The sequence below is a fragment of the Bombus vancouverensis genome, chromosome 1 (genome assembly GCF_051014615.1).
Source record: "Bombus vancouverensis nearcticus chromosome 1, iyBomVanc1_principal, whole genome shotgun sequence".
NCBI classification, from domain to species: Eukaryota; Metazoa; Arthropoda; class Insecta; order Hymenoptera; family Apidae; genus Bombus; species Bombus vancouverensis.
The window spans coordinates 8,159,026-8,167,785 of record NC_134911.1 but is presented as its reverse complement, the minus strand read 5'-3'; positions in this window follow the sequence as shown (position 1 = coordinate 8,167,785).

Here is an 8,760-nt window from a genome sequence, read left to right as displayed (position 1 = left end):
ATGTATTACGTTATATGGTATAACGTTATAACGTATTATGTTATATGGTATAACGCTATAGCGTATTACGTGATATGGTATAACGTCATATGTTATAACGTTATAACGTATTACGTTATATGGTATAACGTTATAACGTATTACGTTATATGGTATAACGTTATAACGTTATAACGTATTACGTTATATAGTAAAACGTTATATGGTATAACGTTATACGGTATAACGTTATGACGTATTACGTTATATGGTATAACGTCATATGGTATAACGTTATAACGTATTACGTTATATGGTATAAGTTTATAACGTAATACCTTATATGATATAACGTTATAACATATTACGGTATATGGTATAACGTCATAAGGTATAACGTTATATTGTATTACGTTATATGGTATAACGTTATAGCGCATTACGTTATATGGTATAACGTTATAACGTATTATGTTATATGGTATAACGCTATAGCGTATTACGTGATATGGTATAACGTCATATGTTATAACGTTATAACGTATTACGTTATATTGTATAACGTTATAACGTATTGCGTTATATGGTACAACGTTATAACGTATTACGTTATATGGTACAACGTTATAACGTATTACGTTATATGGTATAAATTTATAACGTATTACGTTATATGGTATTACGTTATAACGTATTACGTTATATGGAATAAAGTTATAACGTATTACGTTATATGGTATTACGTCATAACGTATTACGATATATGGTATAACGTTATAACGTATTACGTTATATGGTATAACGTTATAACGTATTATGTTATATGGTATAACGCTATAGCGTATTACGTGATATGGTATAACGTCATATGTTATAACGTTATAACGTATTACGTTATATGGTATAACGTTATAACGTATTGCTTTATATGGTACAACGTTATAACGTATTACGTTATATGGTACAACGTTATAACGTATTACGTTATATGGTATAACGTTATAACGTATTACGTGATATGGTATAACGTCGCATGGTATAACGTTATAACGTTTTACGTTATATGGTATAAGATTATAACGTAATACCTTATATGGTATAACGTTATAACATATTACGGTATATGGTATAACGTCATATGGTATAACGTTATATTGTATTACGTTATATGGTATAACGTTATAACGTATTACGTTATATGGTATAACGTTATAACGTATTATGTTATATGGTATAACGCTATAGCGTATTACGTGATATGGTATAACGTAATATGTTATAACGTTATAACGTATTACGTTATATGGTATAACGTTATAACGTATTATGTTATATGGTATAACGCTATAGCCTATTACGTGATATGGTATAACGTCATATGTTATAACGTTATAACGTATTACGTGATATGGTATAACGTCGTATGGTATAACGTTGTAACGTATTACGTTATATGGTATAAGTTTATATCGTAATACCTTATATGGTATAACGTTATATTGTATTACGTTATATGGTATAACGTTATAACGCATTACGTTATATGGTATAACGTTATAACGTATTATGTTATATGTTATAACACTATAGCGTATTACGTGATATGGTATAACGTCATATGTTATAACGTTATAACGTATTACGTTATATGGTATAACGTTATAACGTATTTGCGTTATATGGTACAACGTTATAACGTATTACGTTATATGGTACAGCGTTATAACGTATTACGTTATATGGTATAACGTTATAACGTATTACGTTATATGGTATTACGTTAAAACGTATTACGTTATATGGAATAACGTTATAACGTATTACGTTATATGGTATTACGTCATAACGTATTACGATATATGGTATAACGTTATAACTTTTTACGTTATATGGTACAGCATTATAACGTATTACGTTATATGGTATAACGTTATAACGTTTTACGTTATATGGTATTACGTTATAATGTATTACGTTATATGGAATAACGTTATAACGAATTACGTTATATGGTGTTACGTCATAACGTATTACGATATATGGTAAAACGTTATAACGTATTACGTTATAACGTATTACGTTATATGGTATAACGTTATAACGTATTACGTGATATGGCATAACGTCGCATGGTATAACGTTATATCGTAATACGTTATATGGTATAAGTTTATAACGTAATACCTTATATGGTATAACGTTATAACATATTACGGTATATGGTAAAACGTTATATGGTATAACGTTATATGGTATAACGTTATGACGTATTACGTTATATGGTATAACGTCATATGGTATAACGTTATAACGTATTACGTTATATGGTATAAGTTTATAACGTAATACCTTATATGATATAACGTTATAACATATTACGGTATATGGTATAACGTCATAAGGTATAACGTTATATTGTATTACGTTATATGGTATAACGTTATAGCGCATTACGTTATATGGTATAACGTTATAACGTATTATGTTATATGGTATAACGCTATAGCGTATTACGTGATATGGTATAACGTCATATGTTATAACGTTATAACGTATTACGTTATATTGTATAACGTTATAATGTATTGCGTTATATGGTACAACGTTATAACGCATTACGTTATATGGTACAACGTTATAACGTATTACGTTATATGGTATAAATTTATAACGTATTACGTTATATGGTATTACATTATAACGTATTACGTTATATGGAATAAAGTTATAACGTATTACGTTATATGGTATTACGTCATAACGTATTACGGTATATGGTATAACGTTATAACGTATTACGTTATATGGTATATCGTTATAACGTATTATGTTATATGGTATAACGCTATAGCGTATTACGTGATATGGTATAACGTCATATGTTATAACGTTATAACGTATTACGTTATATGGTATAACGTTATAACGTATTGCTTTATATGGTACAACGTTATAACGTATTACGTTATATGGTACAACGTTATAACGTATTACGTTATATGGTATAAATTTATAACGTATTACGTTATATGGTAGTACGTTATAACGTATTACGTTATATGGAATAAAGTTATAACGTATTACGTTATATGGTATTACGTCATAACGTATTACGTTATATGGAATAACGTTATAACGTATTACGTTATATGGTATTACGTCATTACGTATTACGATATATGGTATAACGTTATAACGTATTACGTTATATGGTATAACGTTATAACGTATTATGTTATATGGTATAACGCTATAGCGTATTACGTGATATGGCATAACGTCGCATGGTATAACGTTATATCGTAATACGTTATATGGTATAAGTTTATAACGTAATACCTTATATGGTATAACGTTATAACATATTACGGTATATGGTAAAACGTTATATGGTATAACGTTATATGGTATAACGTTATGACGTATTACGTTATATGGTATAACGTCATATGGTATAACGTTATAACGTATTACGTTATATGGTATAAGTTTATAACGTAATACCTTATATGATATAACGTTATAACATATTACGGTATATGGTATAACGTCATAAGGTATAACGTTATATTGTATCACGTTATATGGTATAACGTTATAGCGCATTACGTTATATGGTATAACGTTATAACGTATTATGTTATATGGTATAACGCTATAGCGTATTACGTGATATGGTATAACGTCATATGTTATAACGTTATAACGTATTACGTTATATTGTATAACGTTATAACGTATTGCGTTATATGGTACAACGTTATAACGCATTACGTTATATGGTACAACGTTATAACGTATTACGTTATATGGTATAAATTTATAACGTATTACGTTATATGGTATTACGTTATAACGTATTACGTTATATGGAATAAAGTTATAACGTATTACGTTATATGGTATTACGTCATAACGTATTACGGTATATGGTATAACGTTATAACGTATTACGTTATATGGTATATCGTTATAACGTATTATGTTATATGGTATAACGCTATAGCGTATTACGTGATATGGTATAACGTCATATGTTATAACGTTATAACGTATTACGTTATATGGTATAACGTTATAACGTATTGCTTTATATGGTACAACGTTATAACGTATTACGTTATATGGTACAACGTTATAACGTATTACGTTATATGGTATAAATTTATAACGTATTACGTTATATGGTAGTACGTTATAACGTATTACGTTATATGGAATAAAGTTATAACGTATTACGTTATATGGTATTACGTCATAACGTATTACGTTATATGGAATAACGTTATAACGTATTACGTTATATGGTATTACGTCATTACGTATTACGATATATGGTATAACGTTATAACGTATTACGTTATATGGTATAACGTTATAACGTATTATGTTATATGGTATAACGCTATAGCGTATTACGTGATATGGTATAACGTAATATGTTATAACGTTATAACGTATTACGTTATATGGTATAACGTTATAACGTATTACGTTATATGGTATAACGTTATAACGTATTACGTTATATGGTATAACGCTATAACGTTATAACGTATTACGTTATATGGTATAACGTTATAACGTATTATGTTATATGGTATAACGCTATAGCGTATTACGTGATATGGTATAACGTCATATGTTATAACGTTATAACGTATTACGTGATATGGTATAACGTCGTATGGTATAACGTTGTAACGTATTACGTTATATGGTATAACGTTATAACGTATTACGTTATATGGTATAACGTTATAACGTATTACGTTATATGGTATAACGCTATAACGTTATAACGTATTACGTTATATGGTATAACGTTATAACGTATTATGTTATATGGTATAACGCTATAGCGTATTACGTGATATGGTATAACGTCATATGTTATAACGTTATAACGTATTACGTGATATGGTATAACGTCGTATGGTATAACGTTGTAACGTATTACGTTATATGGTATAAGTTTATAACGTAATACCTTATATGGTATAACGTTATAACATATTACGTTATATGGTATAACGTTATAACGTATTATGTTATATGGTATAACGCTATAGCGTATTACGTGATATGGTATAACGTCATATGTTATAAGGTTATAACGTATTATGTTATATGGTATAACGTTATAACGTATTACGTTATATGGTATAACGTTATAATGTTATAACGTATTACGTTATATGGTATTACGTTATAACGTATTACGTTATATGGAATAACGTTATAACGTATTATGTTATATGGTATAACGCTATAGCGTATTACGTGATATTGTATAACGTCATATGTTATAACGTTATAACGTATTACGTTATATGGTATAAAGTTATAATGTATTACGTTATATGGTATAACGTTATAACGTATTATGTTATATGGTATAACGCTATAGCGTATTACGTGATATGGTATAACGTCATATGTTATAACGTTATAACGTATTACGTTATATGGTATAACGTTATAACGTATTACGTTATATGGTATAACGTTATAACGTTATAACGTATTACGTTATATGGTAAAACGTTATATGGTATAACGTTATATGGTATAACGTTATGACGTATTACGTTATATGGTATAACGTCATATGGTATAACGTTGTAACGTATTACGTTATATGGTATAAGTTTATAACGTAATACCTTATATGATATAACGTTATAACATATTACGGTATATGGTATAACGTCATAAGGTATAACGTTATATTGTATTACGTTATATGGTATAACGTTATAGCGCATTACGTTATATGGTATAACGTTATAACGTTATATGTTATATGGTATAGCGCTATAGCGTATTACGTGATATGGTATAACGTCATATGTTATAAGGTTATAACGTATTATGTTATATGGTATAACGTTATAACGTATTACGTTATATGGTATTACGTCATTACGTATTACGATATATGGTATAACGTTATAACGTATTACGTTATATGGTATAACGTTATAACGTATTATGTTATATGGTATAACGCTATAGCGTATTACGTGATATGGTATAACGTAATATGTTATAACGTTATAACGTATTACGTTATATGGTATAACGTTATAACGTATTACGTTATATGGTATAACGTTATAACGTATTATGTTATATGGTATAACGCTATAGCGTATTACGTGATATTGTATAACGTCATATGTTATAACGTTATAACGTATTACGTTATATAGTATAAAGTTATAATGTATTACGTTATATGGTATAACGTTATAACGTATTATGTTATATGGTATAACGCTATAGCGTATTACGTGATATGGTATAACGTCATATGTTATAACGTTATAACGTATTACGTTATATGGTATAACGTTATAACGTATTACGTTATATGGTATAACGTTATAACGTATTACGTTATATGGTATAACGTTATAACGTTATAACGTATTACGTTATATGGTAAAACGTTATATGGTATAACGTTATATGGTATAACGTTATGACGTATTACGTTATATGGTATAACGTCATATGGTATAACGTTATAACGTATTACGTTATATGGTATAAGTTTATAACGTAATACCTTATATGATATAACGTTATAACATATTACGGTATATGGTATAACGTCATAAGGTATAACGTTATATTGTATTACGTTATATGGTATAACGTTATAGCGCATTACGTTATATGGTATAACGTTATAACGTATTATGTTATATGGTATAACGCTATAGCGTATTACGTGATATGGTATAACGTTATAATGTTATAACGTATTACGTTATATGGTATTACGTTATAACGTATTACGTTATATGGAATAACGTTATAACGTATTATGTTATATGGTATAACGCTATAGCGTATTACGTGATATTGTATAACGTCATATGTTATAACGTTATAACGTATTACGTTATATGGTATAAAGTTATAATGTATTACGTTATATGGTATAACGTTATAACGTATTATGTTATATGGTATAACGCTATAGCGTATTACGTGATATGGTATAACGTCATATGTTATAACGTTATAACGTATTACGTGATATGGTATAACGTCGTATGGTATAACGTTGTAACGTATTACGTTATATGGTATAAGTTTATAACGTAATACCTTATATGGTATAACGTTATAACATATTACGTTATATGGTATAACGTTATAACGTATTATGTTATATGGTATAACGCTATAGCGTATTACGTGATATGGTATAACGTCATATGTTATAAGGTTATAACGTATTATGTTATATGGTATAACGTTATAACGTATTACGTTATATGGTATAACGTTATAATGTTATAACGTATTACGTTATATGGTATTACGTTATAACGTATTACGCTATATGGAATAACGTTATAACGTATTATGTTATATGGTATAACGCTATAGCGTATTACGTGATATTGTATAACGTCATATGTTATAACGTTATAACGTATTACGTTATATGGTATAAAGTTATAATGTATTACGTTATATGGTATAACGTTATAACGTATTATGTTATATGGTATAACGCTATAGCGTATTACGTGATATGGTATAACGTCATATGTTATAACGTTATAACGTATTACGTTATATGGTATAACGTTATAACGTATTACGTTATATGGTATAACGTTATAACGTTATAACGTATTACGTTATATGGTAAAACGTTATATGGAATAACGTTATATGGTATAACGTTATGACGTATTACGTTATATGGTATAACGTCATATGGTATAACGTTATAACGTATTACGTTATATGGTATAAGTTTATAACGTAATACCTTATATGATATAACGTTATAACATATTACAGTATATGGTATAACGTCATAAGGTATAACGTTATATTGTATTACGTTATATGGTATAACGTTATAGCGCATTACGTTATATGGTATAACGTTATAACGTTATATGTTATATGGTATAACGCTATAGCGTATTACGTGATATGGTATAACGTCATATGTTATAAGGTTATAACGTATTATGTTATATGGTATAACGTTATAACGTATTACGTTATATGGTATTACGTCATTGCGTATTACGATATATGGTATAACGTTATAACGTATTAGGTTATATGGTATAACGTTATAACGTATTATGTTATATGGTATAACGCTATAGCGTATTACGTGATATGGTATAACGTAATATGTTATAACGTTATAACGTATTACGTTATATGGTATAACGTTATAACGTATTACGTTATATGGTATAACGTTATAACGTATTATGTTATATGGTATAACGCTATAGCGTATTACGTGATATTGTATAACGTCATATGTTATAACGTTATAACGTATTACGTTATATAGTATAAAGTTATAATGTATTACGTTATATGGTATAACGTTATAACGTATTATGTTATATGGTATAACGCTATAGCGTATTACGTGATATGGTATAACGTCATATGTTATAACGTTATAACGTATTACGTTATATGGTATAACGTTATAACGTATTACGTTATATGGTATAACGTTATAACGTATTACGTTATATGGTATAACGTTATAACGTTATAACGTATTACGTTATATGGTAAAACGTTATATGGTATAACGTTATATGGTATAACGTTATGACGTATTACGTTATATGGTATAACGTCATATGGTATAACGTTATAACGTATTACGTTATATGGTATAAGTTTATAACGTAATACCTTATATGATATAACGTTATAACATATTACGGTATATGGTATAACGTCATAAGGTATAACGTTATATTGTATTAC